The sequence below is a fragment of the Stegostoma tigrinum genome, chromosome 1 (assembly GCF_030684315.1).
Source record: "Stegostoma tigrinum isolate sSteTig4 chromosome 1, sSteTig4.hap1, whole genome shotgun sequence".
NCBI classification, from domain to species: Eukaryota; Metazoa; Chordata; class Chondrichthyes; order Orectolobiformes; family Stegostomatidae; genus Stegostoma; species Stegostoma tigrinum.
Window position 1 is genome coordinate 126,494,968 of NC_081354.1, and position 21,673 is coordinate 126,516,640.

Genomic DNA, 21,673 nt, shown 5'->3' on the forward strand with positions numbered 1-21,673 from the left:
CAAAACCTTACAAAAGAGATTCAAACAAGATAATCTACAAATGCAAGCATCTTTACAATCAGACAGACTTAAAAATGTTGCATTCTCCTGGTTAGTCCTTTACTGTAGTAGCCACTCAATTTTCTAAACGCCAGTTGTTAAAAATCACAATCACATGACATGCCAAAGTAAAGTTCACTTACTAACGTGTACAACTATCAGACTGTGCTTATATCAGTCATACATTCACTTCTCTATTACACTGTGTGTATGTCGTTTGTAATTTTAGGCAGAGAAACTGGTGTTATGTTTTGGTAGATTACATCAAAATAGGAGCATTCATAAGAATGAAAATCTAGCGCAACATTCACAACCAACAATACGACAAACTTCTTTTGAAATGTAGAAGGATTTGTTTGGTTTTTCTGTTGATCATCTGCTTAATCCTCATCAAGAAAGTAACTTGTGACCCCATTACTCTGGTGATTCAAATATACAATAAAGATCTGATCTATTGGGATGGAGCTCACCAGATTTCTTTCACTAATGGTGTTGCTCTTTACTGACAAACTTTTCAAACTTGGGTTCATGCTTAAAACAGCTACTTGGAACATGAGATAAAACACAGATGGAAAGCTTACCAGAAGAAACAAAATATAAATTGGAGATCCAGTTGCTCCAGACTGTTCTTTCCAGAAGCAATTTAGAGAACAGCATTAGTAGACACAGCGGTATGTTTCTGTTGATGATCTCAGCGCTAGTAGCATCCAAGACACTGTGGACTGAATGCTCACCATGACAAAGAGGTCTGTAGCTTAGCCAACATGATACTGGAAGTTCGAATCCAGAAATCCCAACATAGTACTCAGCACACCTTCCATTTTCTGTTTCTAGTCAATGACAATCCCCTATTCAATATCCTGGGGATTACTGTTGCACAGAAACTGAACTGAAATAGCCATATAAATACTGTGGTTACAAAAGCAGGTCGGAGGCTGGGAATCCTGCAGTGAATAGCTCATCTCCCAACTCCCCAAAGCCTGTCCGCCATCTACAAAGCACAAGTGTGGTGGAATACCTCCCACTTGCCTGGATGGGTGCAGCTCCAATAACATTCATGAAACTTGATACCATCCAGGACAAAGCACCACATCCACAAATGTTCACTCCAACCACCACCAATATTCAGTCAAAATGGTGCATGTCATCAACAAGATGCACAGCAGAAATTCACTAAAGTTCCTTAGACAGTAGCTTCCAAACCTATGACCACAACTATCTGGAAGGACAAGGACAGTAGATACATGAAAACATCACCTCCTAGTTCCCCTCCAAGACAGTCACCATCTGACCTGAAAATATATCACCATTTCTTCAGTGTCACTGGGTTAAAATCCTGGAATTTCCTCCCTAATAGCATTGTGGAATGTATGACAAATGGTCTGCAGAGGTTCAAACTCACCACCATTTTCTCAATTGCAACTAGGTACAGGCATTTAAGTTGGCGCACTGGCCCAGCCACTTCTCAAAAATTAATTTTAAATAATAAATTACATCAAATGGGAAGAGAAAAATGGATTGCATGGAGGGTGGTGCAGGAGAAGGAAAACTGCTGAGAAAGAATGTAGAAAGGAGAAGTGGATAATGTGTGTGAAAACAGAGGTGTAAGCTGGACAAATATAGTCGCACATCCATACATAGAGAACAGCTTTAAAACAGCAAGGAGATGAATGATCAGACAAGGATGCTAGCTTTGAGAATTAAATGGTGACTACATCACTGGTAAAGCTCCTCTGCTTTTCTTTAAAGGGTACCACAAAATCTTTCACACAACTCTGAGGGGACAGACAGGGTACATTGCATGCATCTGACAGTGCCACTCTCCATCAGGAGAAAAAGAATAGTGTTATTGAAATCTTCAGAGCTTCAAAACGGCTTTTTTCATTCACTTTCTTACTCATCAGATGATCATTCAGGCCAGCTTCCGTCCGTCCCATTGCTCGCACTGATGTATACAGCTCAGACACAATCATGCTTTGAGAGTTTGGAAATACAAAATTATCCAAGCTCAGAAAATTCTTTGATAAAGGATGAGAAGCAAAGTAATATCCTACAAGAACCTTATCTTCTGTTGCAAAAATAAGACACTGCTTTGAATCAAACATCTCAAAACTTCCCTCCCTTTAATCTGAAAAAAATTAGGGTAAACAAAAAGTGGGAATTAAAATACTTCAATAGTTGTATTTGTGCTTCAGAGTCAGAATATCATAGGTTCAAGCTCCCACTTCAGTATAATAAAGACATTAAATTACTGAAGCGTGCTGTCTCACAGTTGAGGCAATAAGCTGACACAGAGATGTTGAAGATATGGCACTATCCACAAAGAGCATTCCTGGTAACATGGCTAACAACAATCCATTAGCCACTGCAAATTATCTGGACACACTGCTATTTGAGGGGCCAAGCAATTTTCCACATTGTCGTGTAGATGCAGGTGTTGTAGCTGTACTGGGACAGCATGGCTAGGGATGCAGAAAGTCCTGGAGCAGTACTACTGCCAGAATGTTTCAGCGCTTACAGCTTTTTTAGTATCCAGTGTCTCCAACCATTTCCTGAAGTCACAAATGAAGGGAATCAAATTAATTGAAGCATGGCTTCTGCGATGCTGGGGAGCTTCAGAGAAGGCTATGGCGGATATTATCCAGTCAGCACTTTAGGCTGCAGATTGCTGTAAAATGTTTCAGACCTATCTTTTGCACTAATGTGCTGGGCTCCCCCAACACGGAGGATGAGGATATTTGTGAAGCCTGCTCCAGTGAGTTGCTTAATTGTCCACGACTATTCAAAACTAAATGTGGCAAAATTGCAGAATTTAAGTCTGATATGTTGGTTAGGAAAGTACTTAGCTATGTCGATCAGTTGCTGTTTATGTTGGTTGGTACACAAGTAATTTTCACTGAGTAGGTTTTCTCTAATTCTCAAATAAACAAAATAATGTAATTGAATTTACCAGAAAGAGATTAAATGTGAAAGGAACTCGGTGATCAGACACTGTCTTGTATAGGGCTTTGATCCAAGAAAAGTCTGGAGGCAAACAGAATGCGCAGATAAAAAATTGCCTAAAAAATGAAGCTCAAAGTTGAAAATTGGCCAATCACTGACTAGTTAGAAAATTTAACCAATTTAAATCCAAACCCTCAGCATTCTCTCACTCAGCACAGAAATGAAGAATCATAAACACTTCACAGACCATTCAGAAGGACAGCTAATTTTTTTTAAAAGAAGGAATATTGAATGATAAGTTTAAGTAAATGTAAAAAAAACTGAGTCTCATCAGAGTAATAAATCTTGCAAAACTTCAAATCCTGAATTCCCATATAGTAACTTGCCTCAAAGTGTTAGTATGTTGTGGTCAGTCAGGCTTTCTCCAAAAGAGACTTGTCAAAAGTATGAATAACCAATGTGCAACTACTTACAAAAACAAAGCATCATTTACTGGACAAAACTGATTCAATCCAGCCCATTTTCAGAAATTCTCTGTATAACAGCTTCTAAAGGATCTAATGAAAATACACGGGTATTGTTAATTTGATCCCAGGCCAGATGGTGATGCATGAAACTAGGCAAATCCTTTCCTTAATAATTAGTTTATTTACAGAATATTGTATTACAGGTCTGCCCACTACCCCCATGTCCCAGCCATCCCTCTTTATACTCGTTCGGGCAAACCAAATGATCAAGTAAATAAATTGGAATCAGACAGTGTACCAATAGAGATACAAAATGGGCCTGGTCTTGGAAAACATGCAGTAATTGTTAATGGAATTTTTTTCAGGCTGAGGGAGTTCTTGCAGTGATGCTCCCCAAGGGTCAGTGTTGGAACCCTTGCTTTTTTAATCTGGCTTTTCTACCCAGAGGGATTCTACATTTCAGGGCAGCTGCACTGCTGCCTAACAGCGCCAGGGACCCAGGTTCAATCCCAGCCTTGGGCAACCGTCTGTATGGAATTTGCATGTTCTCTCCCTGTCTACATGGGTTTCTTTTGGGTCCTCCACTTTCCTTCCACAGGCCAAAGATGTGAAGATTTGGTGGATTCACCACACTAAATTGTCCCACAGACACTTCTGCCATCTGCAATCTGACCCCACCACCAAATACATTTTTTCCTCCCTACCCTTATCTGCTTTCTGGAGGGACCACTCCCTCTGTGACTCCCTTGTCTGTTCCACACTCCCCTCCAGCACCACCACACCCGGCACTTTCCATGAAACCACAGTAAGTGCTCCAACTGTCCCCACACCTCCCCGCTCACCCCCATCTCAGGCCCCAAAAAGACTTTCCACATTAAGCAGACGCTCACCTGCACATCTGCTAATGGGATATACTGTATCCACTGTTCCTGTTGTGGCCTCCTCTACATTGGGGAAACCAAGCGGAGGCTTGGGGACTGCTTTGCGGAACACCTACACTCAGTTTGCATTGAACAACTACACCTCACGGTCATGAAGCATTTTAACTCCTCCTCCCATTCCTTCAATGGCATGCCCATCCTAGGCCTCCTACAGTGCCACAATGATGCCACTTGAAGGTTGCAGGAACAGCAACTCATATTTCACTTGGGAACCCTGCAGCCCAATGGTTTCTACATGGACTTCACAAGCTTCAAAATCTTCCCTCCCCCCACTGCATCCCAAAACCAGCCCAGCTTGTCACCACCTCCCTAACCTGTCCTTCCTCCCACCTATCCCCTCCTCCCACCTCAAACCCCACCCCCATCTCCCACCTCATCCCGCCCCCTTGACCTGTACATCCTTTCTGGACTGACCTATCTCCTCCCCAACTCCCCACCTACACTCACCTTCAGTGGCATCATCCCCGCCTCTTCGATCTGCCTGTCTCCTCTCTACCTATCTTCTCCTCGATCCATCTTCTATCCACCTCCCCCTCTCTCACTATTTATTTCAGAACCCCCTTCCTCGTCCCCAATTTCTGAAGAAGGGTCTCGGCCCGAAACGTCAACTTTCTTACTCCTCTGATGCTGCTTGGCCTGCTGTGTTCACCCAGTTCTACATCTTATCTCTAAATTGTCCCACAGTGTCCAGGGTTGTGCAGGCTAGGTGGCTTAGCCATGGGATATGCAGGGTTACAGGGTAGGGGATGGGGGTGGGTTTGGGTGGAATGTTCTTCAAAGGGCTGATGTGGACCTGATGGGCTAAATGGACTGTTTCCACACAGTAGGGATTCCATGATTGAAAACAAGGGTTGTAAGCCTGGTAGCAAGGTATCTCCTTCATGAAAAAAAGAGTAAAAGCCTTTTTTTAAAAAAAAGTAAACAAAAGAAGCACGACCGAGTACAGGATAATAAAATGTGAGGCTGTGGGGGCAAGTGTAGCATTTCCTGCGGTTGCAGGGGAAGGTGCCAGGTGTAGTGGGGTGGGAGGGCCGTGTGGAGCAAACAAGGGAGTCACGGAGAGAGTGGTCTCTCTGGAAAGCAGACAAGGGTGGGGATGGAAAAATGTCTTGGGTGGTGGGGTCGGATTGTAGATGGCAGAAGTGTCGGAGGATGATGCATTGTATCCGGAGGTTGGTGGGGTGGTGTGTGAGAACGAGGGGGATCCTCTTTGGGCGGTTTTGGCAGGGGCGGGGTGAGAGGGATTTGTTGCGGGAAATGTGGGAGACGCGGTCAAGGGCGTTCTCGATCACTGTGGGGGGAAGTTGCGGTCCTTGAAGAACCTGGACATCTGGGATGTGCGGGAGTGGAATGCCTCATCGTGGGAGCAGATGCGGCAGAGGCGGAGGAATCGGGAATAGGGGATGGAATTTTTGCTCCCTCCTCCCACCCACCCTTCTGCAAAAATTCCATCCTCTATTCCCAATTCCTCCGCCCCCACGACGAGGCATTCCACTCTCGCACATCCCAGATGTCCAGGTTCTTCAAGGACCGCAACCTTCCCCCCACAGTGGTCGAGAACGCCCTTGACCGCGTCTCCCGCAACACATCCCTCACACCCCGCCCTTCCTCCCGCCCCAAGCCGCACCTCACCTCCATCTCCTACCTACTAACCTCATCCCACCTCCTTGACCTGTCCGCCTTCCCTGGGCTGACCTATCCCCTCCCTACCTCCCCACCTATACTCCCCTCTCCACCTATCTTCTTTTCTCTCCATCTTTCGGTCCGCCTCCCCCTCTCTCCCTATTTATTCCAGAACCCTCACACCCATCCCCCTCTCTGATGAAGGGTCTCGGCCCGAAACGTCAGCTTTTGTGCTCCTGGGATGCTGCTGGGCATGCTGTGTTCATCCAGCCTCACATTTTATTATCTTGGCTTCTCCAGCATCTGCAGTTCCCATTATCACACGACAGAGTACAGTCTGGCTCACACACCGGAGGTTTAGTTTTTGCTTTTCAGTGGCTAAAGCTGAATTTTTGGAGGAAGCTGTTTGATTTGTCTCTCTTTCTGCTGCTGTCACAGCTTGAGTTCTCTTTTTGTTGCTGGATTCATGCCTTTGGGGATTTTCCATTTTTCTGGTCTGGAGATATCAAGTGAAGGAATTCTGTTTTGCTGAATTTGCCTTTGCCAAATGTGGTCATGGTATGTAGCTATATTGGAACAGGTGATGAGTAGTTGGTAAAGAAATGTATCATTTTTAATTGTTTCAATAAAGTTATAGTCATACTAATTTTTTTTACATTTGTATTTTAAGTGCAGTGTAAGGATAAGCATGTTTTTCTTAAAGCCTAGTAGTCTGACCAATTGAATCAAATCGCATCTGGAACGTAGTGCCTCATGCATTCCGTTAAATAGGGAAATGCTAGGGTCTAGATTATCTTCTTGATGTATTTCAAGAGAACTTGATCTGGCTCATAACAACTAGGCAAAACTTTAAAATTTGTACATGATGCAAAACTTGAAAGCATTATAAACTGAGGAGGACAACATCAAACATCACAAGGTGACAGACAAGTTGGTGGAATTGACAAATAGTTGGCAGGTTGTTTAGTTCAGAGTGTATCAGGGGATCCATTTTGGTCTGAAGAACATGAATAGACAACTCAAAACAAAGGGTACAACTCTAGTGTAGATGCAGGAGTTGGGAATCCTTGGTGTATTTGTACAGAAGTCATTAAAAAGGTGGCAAATCAGATATCTTTTTATTCATTCACAGGGTGTGGGCATTGTTGGCCAGGCAGCATTTATTGCCCATCCCTAACCGCCCAGAGGGCAGTTAAGAGTCAAACGAATTGCTGTAGGTCTGGAGTCATATGTAGGCCAGACCAGGTGATGATGGCAGTTTCCTTCCCTAAAGACATTAGTGAACCAGATGAGTTTTTCTGACAATCAGCAATGAATTCGCGGTCATCATTAGATTCTTAATTTCAGATATTTATTGGATTCAAATTCCACCATCTGCCATGGTGGGATTCAAACCCATGACCCCAGAACATTATCTGGGTCTCTGGATTAACAGTCCAGGGGTAATACAACTAGGCCATTGCCTCCCCTAGAAAATAGATAATAAAGCAAACAGTATTCTTGGCTTTGGTAGGAAGGGTGTACAGTACAACAGCAAGGAGCTTATGCTGAACTTGAATGGGTCACTAGATCAGCCTCAGCTGAGACTACTGTGTCCACTTCTAGGTGCTACAGTTTAGGAAGTATGTGAAAGCACTGAAGCATGCAAAACTAGCTTAGGAGAATGGTTCCAGGTATGAGGTATTTTAGCTCTAAAAATAGAGGAGATGGGATTGTTCTCCTTGGAGAGGGTGGAGAAGTCCGATTGAAATATTCAAAATCAAGTGATCTAGGAAGGGTAAATTGTAATATTCTTACTCATGAAAAGATAATGAACAAGAGAGCAGAGATTTAAAACAATGGGTAAAAGTAGTAAAATGCAACATAAAAGAAAATATTTTTCACACAACCAGTGGTTCGGTTCTAGAATGCCCTGCCTGAGTGTGGTGAATGCAGTTTCAATCGAGGCATTCAAAAGGGAATTAGATGCTTATTTGGAAAGGAACAATAGGATTATGGCGAGACAGCAACAGGATGGCACAAAGCGAGATGTTCGTCAGAGAGCCATCACTGACACAATACATCAGAATGGTCTTTTTCTGTGTTGTGTGCAATTCACAGAAGAACAATTTCTTGAAGGTGTATTGTAACTAAACCAAAACCAAAAAACAAGTTAGAAACAAAGCAAATTTTAAAAGTAACCCCATTGTTAAAGACTAATGTACACTTCACCCACCCCTTTCATGTCCACCATTTGTGGAACCCATCCCTCCTTCAAAATCAACCTGTTCAGATGGGTTATGACACCTCTGGAGCAGATGGGAATTGAAACTGGGCCTTCTGGGGGGAGCAATCCTACCGCATACCACCACCTTTCTGTCCCACTCTTTCAGCTTTTGTTAACCTAATACTTCGTGAACCAATTAATTTAATAACTAGTCCTTAAAAGGGCCACTGTAACTAAAGTCAAATCAAAATAAACTTATTACTTTAACCTAAGGCATCATTTCTGGGGCTGATAATGCACTCCAGCCCCTGTCTTGCCCTGCTCTCTTGATAATCTTGTCACAGTCTGTCTTTGCATGATTTTGATTACACCAATCAAACCAATTAAACAATAAACTATACTCAGCCCCTTAAAGTGGAGAACTGTAACAAAAGAAAATCTCAAAAGGAAAATTACAAAATTAAAATTTGGATGTGGGGACTGATTATGCAGTCCAGCCTGAAGCTCTCCATATCTGATATACCTGTGTGGCAGGTGGGACTTGAACTACACCTTCAGTACAAGATGTAAGGATACCCATCATTGTGTAATAAGAGTCCCTCATGGCTGATGCTGTAGGTCTATTTTCTGAGACTGATTTAATTATTTTTAACCAATCTGTTTGGACTGGTTATGACACATCTCCCAGTCAGGAGGAACTTGAACCCAGGTCTTCATGGATGGAGAAGGGGACATTACCATTGTGCACAAGAACTCCTGCCATAAATGCTCTAGGGCTTTGTTGTAAATCCACTGTTTAGCACAGACACCAGTTTCCAACTTTCTCTGTCCAAAAGCTAACACCACACCCCACGGATGGCACAGTTTTTTGTAATCCAGGGTAGGTGAGACTATGACCCAGGTCTTTTAGCCGTGAGGCAGTGATATGTCCACAAGATAAGACTTGCTCCTGCATCTGTGTTGCTTGTTATAAATACACACCATTAACAAGTACCATGCCATGGAATCAATGTAGAAAGTTGCAAGAAATGGAAAGTAAAGTTTTGATGACGTTCATAATGTTTAAATATGCCACCTCCACTTAAAGCTAGCCAGCTAAATCACTATTAATCATTTTCCACAAAAGTAGTTACCTTTAGGAGTGGAGAAAGTCACCAATTCTCAGATTTACAATTTATACAACAAAGTGTAGTAAGGATTGTGCTTCCAAACCCCTCAGGCACCACCACCTCAGGATATGTCCCGTTATGCAAAATTGTGAATGTAAAATGTTTTAAAGACAAAATGATGCCCAGTCCAGATTTCCATAGAAACACAAATTTAAATTTCACGTTCAAGGATAAATATTTGTAGCAAATATATAATGGCCATTATTAGCTGCAGTCGACATGACCACTGCATGTTGTCACTGAGTCCCTTGATTCACAGAACTGAACACCCAGTACCAAGAAAGAATAAGACACTAAAAAAGCACAAGAGTTATTTGCAAGATTGAAATTTTGAGTTGGACAACAAAAGTAACATAGACCAGCAAAACAAGTACAATTTTAAGACCAGCTCTGCAAAAATCTTGTGATCCTTAAAATGTGCCATTTACCAACACGATTCAAACTGTGGTCACGAGATAACAAAGTGTGGAGCTGGATGAACACAGCAGGCCAAGCAGCATCTTAGGAGCACAAAAGTTGACGTTTCCGGCCTAGACCCTTCATCAGGAAAGGGGCATGGGGAGAGGGTTCTGGAATAAATTGGGAGAGAGGAGGAGGCAGATCGAAGATGGATAGAGGACAAGATAGGTGGAGAGGAGACAGACAAGTCAAAGGGGCGGGGATGGAGCCTGTAGATGTGAGTGTAGGTGGGGAAGTAGGGAGGGGATAGGTCAGTCCAGGGAGGACGGACAGGTCAAGGGGGCGGGATGAGGTTAGTAGGTAGGAATTGGAGGTGCAGCTTGAGGTGGGAGATGGGGATAGGTGAGAAGAACAACAAGTTAGGGAGACGGGGATGAGCTGGGCTGGTTTTGGGGTGCAGTTGCTGGGGGGGCGGCGGGGGGGGGGGGGGGGGGGGGGGGGGGTGCGGGGAGATTTTGAAGCTTGGAAATCCAATTCCTTCGACGACATGTCCATCATGGGCCTCCTGAAGTGCCACAAAGATGCCACCCGAAGGTTGCAAGAACAGCAACTCATATTCCGCTTGGGAACCCTGCAGCCTAATGGTATCAATGTGGATTTCACAAGCTTCAAAATCTCCCCTCCCCCCACTGCATACCAAAACCAACCCAGCTCGTCCCCGCCTCCCTAACCCGTTCTTCGTCTCACCTATCCCCTCGTCCCTACCTCTAGCCGCACCTCTATTTCCCACCTACTAACCTCATCCCATCCCCTTGACCTGTCCGTCCTCCCCGCCTATCCCGTCCCTACCTCCCCACCTACACTCACCTCTACAGGCTCCATCCCCACCCCTTTGACTTGTCTGTCTCCTCTCCACCTATATTCTCCTCTATCCATCTTCGATCCGCCTCCCCCTCTCTCCCTATTTATTTCAGAACCCTCTCCCCATCCCCCTTTCCTGATGAAGGGTCCAGGCCCGAAACGTCAGCTTTTGTGCTCCTAACTTGCTGCTTGGTCTGCTGTGTTCATCCAGCTCCACACTTTTTTAAATCTCGGATTCTCCGGCACCTGCAGTTCCCATTATCTCTCTCAAGCTGTGGTCAATCTTTTAATGAAGATTATCAGTATGATATCAACTGAGGAACATTCAGTGAATCCCCAAGAGGACAAAGAAAACGATTCTTGCAACCACAGTGCAGAAGTACTCATTCAGAGCATAACAGAGCTGCAGATTTAATATTTTCAGTTGTTACTGGTAGTAAACCAAGAAAGATGTTTCTTAATTTATTGTACAGACTGTATCTCAACTGTCTTTTTCAATATAAAAGTGAACAGAATGCTTTACATCAACCCAAAACACAGTAGTGTCTCGGGATAATTCACTTCCTTGAGTTGCTTGCAACTCAGAATCTAAAGGCTTACTAACTTTTTTCAAAAATAAAAATGCCCAATATAAGTGTATTTTTCATTTCTGTAACCAACTTCACACTTGACTGAAAGTTTGGTTTTCTAAGAATTTCAGTTTGTTTGTTTAAACCAGTTAGGGTGTGTGCTGCCCAAGTGAAACCATCTTAAAATCCACACAGTGTTTCATCATCATTGTGATAATTGATATCAGTAAACAACACAGAATCCTTGCAGTGTGGAAACAGGCCCTTCAGCCCAACGAGTCCACACCAACTCTCACAGCATCCCACCCAGGCCTGTAACCCACCTAATCCAGACAGCCCTGAACACTATGGGCATTTTAGCATGGCTGATCCACCTAGCCTGCACATCTTTAGACTGTGGAGGAAATCCACGCAGACATGGGGAGAATGTGCCAACTCCACACAGTCGCCCAAGGGTGGAATCAAATCCAGGTCCCTGGCATTGTGAGGCAGCAGTGCTAACCATTCAGCCACTGTGCTGCTCATCATTTCACTTGATGACCCAAGATCGGTGACGACTTTCACGGACTAAATATTGTTTTAAACAAAAAAGACACTAAAATGGCTAGTGATCACTTGATAAATAATCCACACAAGCAGTCCACATAGAATATAGGAAATCAGATATATTGGATTTAACATTTTAATCAAGAGGCACTGAAACTTGGATGTCAGGAATCTAAACTTGTTTTACAAACACTTGCCATGAGAACTTTACATAATGAGAGAGTTAATATTACCGTGAAGTATTTAGTTTGCTATAGCCAATGGAACTAGACTTGGAACATATAAATGAACCATATTTCAGCAGCTAAAGAAAAAATATCATGCACTGATAATAGCATGGAAATGAAAAGCTCTTCTCTCCATGCCCCTCTCATCCTCAAACACTAGTGTCTTGTGAAAAAACAATTTAGAATAACAACCATTTACTGAGAATTCATGTTTTTTCAGCAGTTACAAAGCTGAAGACAACAGACACATGGTTGGGACACGCCATTCAAATCGTAACTCAACAGGCGAGCAGCATCATACTTTTGTAATCTGACATCATGATGGCAGCTGCTAACAGCAATCAAAATTCAGTTCACCTGAGGTACACAACAGTAACAGATGTCCTCCTGTCAATATGAAGCAGGTCAAAGTTTTGGGAACTGGAAGGTAAGCATTTTGGTCAGCTACCTGTACAAAACTAACAATAACAACTACTAAATTGATACAAAACAGGCCGCTACTTTTTCTTTACATCCTTTCCTTTCCTACTGCTTCTCTATGTTCCCCACCATAAAAATTATTTCAGATCCCAGGAAGTTTACTACAATCCCCAATCAGATCCCAAACCAGGTATTATTATATAAATACAGCTGTAAGTACACCCAGTCTCTCTTCATAAAATGTAGAGTTTCAGTTCTCTTATCTCATTAGGCCCCACAGTCTATTTTGGGGAAAGGAGGCCTCAAGTCTTCGCATTACAAATGTCATATTAGTTTGTTGAAGGTGGGGCTCAAAAGAAATGGGTTTTACTTTCCATTGTTTCCACTCAGAGATATGTAATTCTGTGCGTAAGAGAGATTCACTTATCCCCAAGACTAAAGTCTGGTGTACTGAGGCTTACTAACATGAAGGCTCTAGTCATGCTATTGTCTTTGGTACTTGGCAATAAACATGGACATCTGATTGTAAAAACATGAGCTGCAGTACAAGTAATAAAAGCCAAAATAACTAGAGATCTGAAATTTGAGACACCTATCGATGCACTGGCCATCCAATATTTGGTTATTTTTAAGGTCAAAGTTGCTAAAGTGCTGTCAAACAGTTTTTTTCTATGCAATTCACAGTGAAGATCTAAAAGAAATTCAACTCATCTGTTACCTCCTCCAATTTTCTCGCAGAGAAGCGTCTGACCTTCACTTTGGTAGTGCAGCAACTGTAGTTAAAAGCAGGTGGTGTTGGAAATAATGCAGCTGTGGTTAAGATGTTAAAATCATAGCATTCTTACATATTAGTTGCCCAATGTACTTAAAAGGTACTATTACTGCTTTCACAGAGATGTTGCCTCATAACCAGCTTGACAATTACATGTTTAAGGTGCAATACAAGTTATGTCCCAATGTGCTTCTGAGGAACATTGCAAAACAAAATCTGACACATAGGCACAAGGAGATTTTATACTAGATGGCCAAATGCTTGTCAAAGAGACAAGTATTTAGGTGTGTGCTAGAAGGAAGAAATAGACTTAATGCATAGAGAGATATTAAGCAGGAATTCTAGGAATAGGCAGCCAAAGGCATAGCAATTCAGTAATCCTTTCCTTTTGGCTTGATAGGGCCTCATAAACCTTGCCTACTGGCCATCATTATTTAACTAGCGCTCTCTGATGAAGGGTCTACGCCCGAAACGTCAGCTTTTGTGCTCCTGAGATGCTGCTTCGCCTGCTGTGTTCATCCATCTTCACACTTTTTTATCTATGGTATCTTTGCCTTTAGGGACAAGCACTGATACGTACAAAATCCATCTTTGAATAGTTCCTGCTACTTGTTGATTTACTCATTAACAGTTCAGCCCACTTTCCTGTACTGAATTTCTCATTCAATTGAAGTTTGCCTGACGAAGTTCAGAAATCACACGACACTAGGTTGTAGTCCAACAGGTTCGTTTGGAAACACAAGCTTTCAAAGCCTCGCTCCTTCAGGTATTAATGAGAGGTAGTATCAGGCACAGAATTTATAAGTAAAAGATCAAAGGGTCACAACCTTTTATGAGGATGTACTGAACAAACCTAGTATGCTGTTAAATCTTTAACCAGTCAGAAGGTTTTAATTGATTAATATGGAAATCCCCAAATTCCTTTCAATTCCTTGTCCTGTGAGAATTAAAGGTTTTATCACTGAAAAGAAGAGGTGGCATTTTAGGTCAAACAATACATGTTAGGTGCGAGGCCTTGCTTAGAATCTGTCTGTGTGGCTTGGAGTCCGACTGGTTTCATTTCTAAAGGAGGAATTTATAAAACACCACATTGACTGACTGTGTATACGTTAACAAGGTATGGAGCTGGATGTACACAGCAGGCCAAGCAGCATCTTAGGAGCCGGAAAGCTGACGTTTTGGGCCTAGACCCTTCATCAGAAACAGGCCCAAAACATCAGCTTTCCTGCTCCTAAGATGCTGCTTGGCCTGCTGTGTTCATCCAGCTCCACAACTTGTTATCTCAGAAACTGCAAGGAATCTATTATCTCTGTGTACAAGTTATGTGCTTTTTGAACAAAATCGAATGTATCTGCAAATACAAATTCACCCAATAAATTAATGTGCGCATCTGCGTGTGGGATCACCTGCAGTGCAACATGAACCCAAGATCCCAGTTGAGGCCATCCTCATGGGTACTGAACTTGGCCATCGGTCTCTGCTTGGCAACTCAGCATTGCTGCGTATCCCAACGTCCACCTTGGAGGGCATTTGCCTGAAGATATAATTGCACCATGTCCAATTAACAAACTACATGGCAATTTAATATTAAAGAACAGGTCACTCGTATGGTATGCCAATAACCCAATTACATACAAAAAGGTTACAGCTATCGGTATACACCCCGCTTCCCTGAATCAGTGCAGCTCCCAATACTCAAGAAGCTTGAGTCAATTCAAGACAAAGCAATCCACATCCACAAACATTGACTCCCTCCATCACCGATACTCTGTACACACTGCTGCTACCATCTACAAGATACACCACAGTAAGTCAGCAAGGATTGTTGGACAGCACCTTCCAAACCCACACCTTTTTGGGCCAAAACCTGACAAAGGATTTTGGCCTGAAATATTGGCTTTCCTACTTCTCAGATGCTGTCTGACCTGCTGTGCATTTCCAGCTCCACATTTATTGGAAACAATAACACCGTTCCTTCACTGTTACTGGTTCAAAATCCAGAATTTCTTTCTCTAACACCATGATGGGTCTACCTACAGCACATGGACTGCAGCTCACCATCACCTTTTCAATGGCAACTAGGGGCAGGCAATAAATGCTGGCCAACCAGTGACACCCACATCCCACAAGTTAATGAAGTTAGACCAAATATATTTATCACTGTAATCTGAATTTAAAAACCCGAAAATAATAATGAACTTTTCCTAACTTTCATGAGAAATCAGCAAGTGTTCATTTTTTTCCACTACTTTGAATACTTGAACAAAAGGGCAGATTAAAAGAAAGGACCCTGTCTCAAGCAGCAAAAATAGATAAATTCTTTGTGGGTAGAAACAAGAAATGTGTCAACATTGGCAGTTTTTTTATATTCATCAATTTCCCCAATCAGTAAATTTTCAATTAAGGTGACATCATACCTATAAATTTCTTCAGATACTGGTCAATTGGGCTTATTTTATTTACACAATTATCAGAATGAACCAAGATATTCTCCACCAACCAGTGAAGGAGGAGGAATGCTACAAAATCGCCTCCAAAGATACTTACTGTCCATCTACAATGCCTACAGTCATTGCAAGAAGCTGTTTTATATCTCTGGACTTCAGCCGAGGAGAAGGTTAGAGAATTAAGTAATTCTACCTAGTGTTGAGTTTTTAAGTGATCAGTCAACACAGATTTCATTTGGCTACTTTGTTATTGAATTGGTCAGTCTACAATACAAAGACACAGACTAAATCTGGTGTTGCCAGAGGATCTGCAGGAGTTCTACAAAAAATAAAATCAGATATCAGATCATATAACTTAAAGGTTTGAAGAGTGTATGCAGCAGTGGAAGAAAAGATGAAAAAAAATGCAAACTTTCAAATCAGAGATCAAAGATCCAGTATCCAAGTGCCTTGAGTTTAATATAAATCTTTTCTTCTCTCCTTCAGCAACTTTTTTTTTGTTTGCAGTTACATGTTCTTCTCATACTTTCATTAGACAACCCTCAGAAGGCCAGGAATCAACCAATTTCCAGGAGCTGCACATGAAATGAGAAAAGCAGCGTGTTCCTGACTAACATTCTTCCCCTCCAGGATTTATACAATATAAATTATTTTGTTGACAGAATCTCCATAGTTACATGGTATGTAAATAATAAACTTCCATGGCAGATACCCTCCAAGCGGAATTGTTGAGATATACACTATATTGCACTTAAGGGGATAAACATTTCAAGATAGCAAGGAACAGAAGATTATACAGAGGGAAACAGATGAGGAAGGCAAACAGTATCAAAGTGAATGGCAACTGTCCACATTACTGTGATTAGGCCGAAAGGCCTGTTTTGGTGATATATGTTAAATATGACTCTTGGTAAATGTGCCAGAAAAATTAGGTCAATGAACTCCACCATAAGTTAACATTTATTGGTTGAAATATGAAATCTCTATATGAAAAGTGTGTTAAGTCTATAAAGAAGAAATACCCTCAGTAATCAAGACTTTGTAAATCATTCTGTCTCTGTGCTAAGCCAACTGAGTAAAAGAAATAAAATTACTTTGACTGAATTACCAAATTTCTCTCTTGGTGATATGGTTTTTTCATAACTTCATTTATTTAATTACTGCATATATTTCACAAATGTCAGACTCAACCATATTCTAATTATTAAAAAGGGTATCTTCATTTTTGCATAACAGTACACAGAGTTAGTGACAATGGGAACTGCAGATGCTGGAGAATCCAAGATAATAAAATGTGAGGCTGGATGAACACAGCAGGCCCAGCAGCATCTCAGGAGCACAAAAGCTGACGTTTCGGGCCTAGACCCTTCATCAGAGAGGGGGATGGGGTGAGGGTTCCGGAATAAATAGGGAGAGAGGGCGAGGCGGACCGAAGATGGAGAGAAAGGAAGATAGGTGGAGAGGAGAGTATAGGTGGGGAGGTAGGGAGGGGATAGGTCAGTCCAGGGAAGACGGACTGGTCAAGGAGGTGGGATGAGGTTAGTAGGTAGGAGATGGAGGTGCAGCTTGGGGTGGGAAGAAGGGATGGGTGAGAGAAAGAACAGGTTAGGGAAGCAGACACAGGTTGGACTGGTTTTGGGATGGAGGGGAGGAGCTGGGCTGGTTGTGAGGTGCAGTGGGGGAGGGGAAGAACTGGGCTGGTTTTGGGATGCGGTGGGGGAAGGGGAGATTTTGAAGCTGGTGAAGTCCACATGGATACCATTGGGCTGCAGGGTTCCCAAGTGGAATATGAGTTGCTGTTCCTGCAACCTTCGGGTGGCATCATTGTGGCACTGCAGGAGGCCCATGATGGACATGTCATCTAAAGAATGGGAGGGGGAGTGGAAATGGTTTGCGACTGGGAGGTGCAGTTGTTTATTGCAAACCGAGCAGAGGTGTTCTGCAAAGCGGTCCCCAAGCCTCCGCTTGGTTTCCCCAATGTAGAGGAAGCCACACCGGGTACAATGGATGCAGTATACCACATTGGCAGATGTGCAGGTGAATCTCTGCTAAATATGGAAAGTCATCTTGGGGCCTGGGATTAGGGGTGAGGGAGGAAGTGTGGGGGCAAGTGTAGCATTTCCTGCGGTTGCAGGGGAAGGTGCCGGGTGTGGTGGGGTGGGAGGGCAGTGTGGAGCGAACAAGGGAGTCACGGAGAGAGTGGTCTCTCCGGAAAGCAGACAAGAGTGGGGATGGAAAGATGTCTTGGGTGGGGGGGTCGGATTGTAGATGGCGGAAGTGTTGGAGGATGATGCATTGTATCCGGAGGTTGGTGGGGTGGTGTGTGAGAACAAGGGGGATCCTCTTTTTGTGGTTGTGGCGGACGCGGGGTGTGAGGGATGTGTTGCAGGAGACACGGTCAAGGGCGTTCTCAATCACGGTGGGGGGAAAGTTGCGGTCCTTGAAGAACTTGGACATCTGGGATGTGCGGGAGTGGAATGCCTCATCGTGGGAGCAGATGTGGCGGAGGCGGAGGAATTGGGAATAGGGGATGGAATTTTTGCAGGACGGTGGGTGGGAGGAGGGAGCAAAAATTCCATCCCCTGTTCCCAATTCCTCCGCCTCCGCCACATCTGCTCCCACAATGAGGCATTCCACTCCCGCACATCCCAGATGTCCAAGTTCTTCAAGGACCGCAACTTTCCCCCCACAGTGGTCGAGAACGCCCTTGACCGCGTCTCCCGCATTTCCCGCAACACATCCCTCACACCCCGCCCTTCCTCCCACCCCAAGCCGCACCTCCATCTCCTACCTACTAACCTCATCCCACCTCCTTGACCTGTCCGTCTTCCCTGGACTGACCTATCCCCTCCCTACCTCCCCACCTATACTCTCCTCTCCACCTATCTTCTTTTCTCTCCATCTTCGGTCTGCCTCCCCCTCTCTCCCTATTTATTCCAGAACCCTCACCCCATCCCCCTCTCTGATGAAGGGTCTAGGCCCGAAACGTCAGCTTTTGTGCTCCTGGGATGCTGCTGGGCCTGCTGTGTTCATCCAGCCTCACATTTTAGTACACAGAGTTAAATGGTTTCTCATTCGCGTCTCAAATCATGACTATATAGGAGGCAGACCGCAGAAAAAATCAGAAGGAAAATTATTTGCACAAATTACGATTTTAAAGATTTTAGCAAGTTATTCTGGTGTCTCATTTCGAATGCCAGCTAGAGTTCAGTTCAACTTGTTTATTCCACACAGCCACCCATTAAAAATCAAGATAACATGAAGTCACAATTGAGAAGAAAAATATGTATTGGAAAACAGGCATACAAACAGAAAATGCTGCAAATGTTCAGATTTGGAACCTCTCTCTTCAGGAAAAAAAAGGTTAAAAAGGCCAGACTCCCTTTTTCTACGCAGGCAGCACCAGATTGTTCAGATTTCTGTCACTTTCCATTTACATTTCAGAATTTCTTGCATCATTTTGCTTACATCTGAAAGGCAGATGTCGCTTTACCATATGTATAGACTATAAGACAGAGGAATAGATGTAAGCCATTCAGCAATCAAGTCTGCTCTGCCAATCAACTATACCATGGTTGATCTGATAGTTCTCAGCCCCAATTTTATGCCTTTTCCCTATAATTCTTGAATCCCTTACAAACCTTAAAAAATCCAACTCAGCCTTGAATATACATAATGACCCAGCCTTGTCAACTCTGTGTAAAGAATTTCACAGCCCTCAAGAAATTGCTTCTCACTTCTGTCTTAAATCTATAACCTCATTCTAAGATTGTCCCCTCTGGTTCAGGGCTCCTTCCACACAGGGTTAACAATCTCTCCTCATCTACTCTGTCAAGTCCCTGAAATTTTCTTATTACCCACTGAACCTTTTGTGATTGATGCATAAGAACTCCTAATTCATTCTGTTCTGTGATTTTCTGCAGTCTTATTTATGAAGTCCACATTTTCCCAGCCTAGAATTCTCCCCCAATCTCCACTGATAAACTTAATCAGATTCCTTTTATGCCAAACTCGGTCAACTCTACCTTGTTGTCATGGGCAGTCATTCTCACCTCTGAAATTCAGCTTTGTTATCTAGATTGACCCAAGGCCGTAATTGGGTCAGGAGCTGAATGGCCCGAGCAGAACCCGAACTGCATGACTGTAGCAGTTTATTGCTAAGCAAGTGCTGTTTTATAGGAGCCATCAACAGTGCTTCCATCATTCAATTGCTGATTGGAAGTAGACGGATGGAGTGGTAATTGAGCAGGATGGATCTGTGCTGCTTTGTGCGTACTGGGCAATCGTAATTGCACCTGAAGAGCTCGGCTAGGGTCGCAGCACTTGCTAAATATTTCACTGAAGTGCCAGCTAAGACTGTGTGTTTGATTCTTGGAGCATGACCTGCACCCACAACCACCAGACATATTGACAAAAAGGTTGAAGTAAATTGAAATTGTCTGTGAATACTTCAGCACTGATGATGGTTAAAACATGTTATCTTATGCCATTTACAACTACTTGTGCAGAATGCGGAAGGGTGAAAGAGGAATATAGAAAGTTTACAAGGAAGCCGTGGGGTGAATTTGATTACTGAAGCAGTCTGGAAAGTCTGTCTCAATATCAGCAGCAAATGCCCTGCAGTCAGTCATTGCTGAAAAAAGAATGAGAGACATCACAGCAAGTCCAGAGTTTATTCTCTTGTGTAGTGGCATCTGAGCTTACTTACTCAGGGAGCAGAGACAGCCAGACCTGTCACAAATGTCATCAATTTTTCTCCCCCAAGCCTGCAAAAATTCAAAAAGGCTGATAGAAGTAACAGCAGCAAAGGCAGAGAACAGCTTTGAAGAAAATGATTCTTACTCCACTACAGAGAGAGACAGCTGTGAGGTGATAATCCATTAAATTGCTCAAGGCCTATCTATTCTCAAGCTTTAACATAGAATACACATTGGTGATAAAAGGTAATATGTACAAAAAGCAACACAAAGAAGTGGATAATAGCTAAAAAAAATCAACCTTTAAGAATACAACACAGGTCAAAGCTGTAGTGTATGGGACTTCAAGAATACCACTGTGATCCAGGTTAAACATACTGGCAATAGGCATTTGAAGTTCAAGCTGCTTCAGCTCAGTGTACAAGCTGCAGATTGAACTACAGACACTGATGCATTAGGGAGGAGAAGGTTCCTGGATTCTTCGTACCAGCAGGCCGTCACACCTCTAGGGACAGCGTGTTCGGGTATAGTCTATGGGCAGGGGCAGGAAGGTGTGAACGCAAGTGAGGCCGGTAAGGCCACTCAGAGGACAGGCGCACAGAAGTATCAGCCTCTGCAATTATCCAACAGGTTTGAGGCTCTCTCTGCTTGTTTGGATGAGAGTAGAAACTGGACGATAGATGAGCTAAATGACTATGGCATTGTGGTACAGGAAGCCATTCAAGCAAAGGAGCTAAAAAAAGATGTAACAGTTGTTGGGAGTAGTGGATTGAAGGTGCTCTCTACATGAATGCAAGTCGAGGCAGCTGTTTGTCTGCCTGGTGCCAGGGTTATCTGCTCTGGGCTGGAGAAGAGCCAACAGTGGGACAGGGAGGACCCAGTTGTCATGGTTCATGTGAGCACCGAAGACATAGGTAGAACAAGGACAGAGGTTCTGCATAGCTAGCAAGGAGATCGGCACCAAATTAAACAGAACCTCAAAAAGGTAATAATCTCTGAAAAGTTAAAGTAAATATTGGCCCTATAGGTCGAGTCTACGAGTTAATAATGTAGGGTAAAGAAATGGAAGATGAACTGAATGTATATTATGCATCATAAAAAAATAGAAATGAAAGTAAGCCATTTGGCCCTCCAAGCTTGCTTCACCACTCAATAAGTTCATCTAACTCAGTATCCCATTCCTACTTTCTCCCTTCCCTTTTATCCCTTTAGGCTTAAAATCTGTATCTAGCTCCATCTTGAAAATATTCCATGTTTTTGCCTCAGTCACTTTTTGTGGCAGATAATTTCACAGGCTCACCACATACTGGGTGAAGAAATTTCTCTGCAGCTCAGTCCTAAACGGCC

The 21,673-nt window shown here is 43.2% G+C and overlaps 1 protein-coding gene across 4 annotated transcripts in view; it reads right to left on the reverse strand.

The window, feature by feature from the left end:
• LOC125452731 (sorting nexin-18-like) overlaps positions 1-21,673 on the reverse strand; it is a 153,078-nt gene that overhangs the window by 92,095 nt on the left and 39,310 nt on the right. The window lies entirely within an intron of this gene.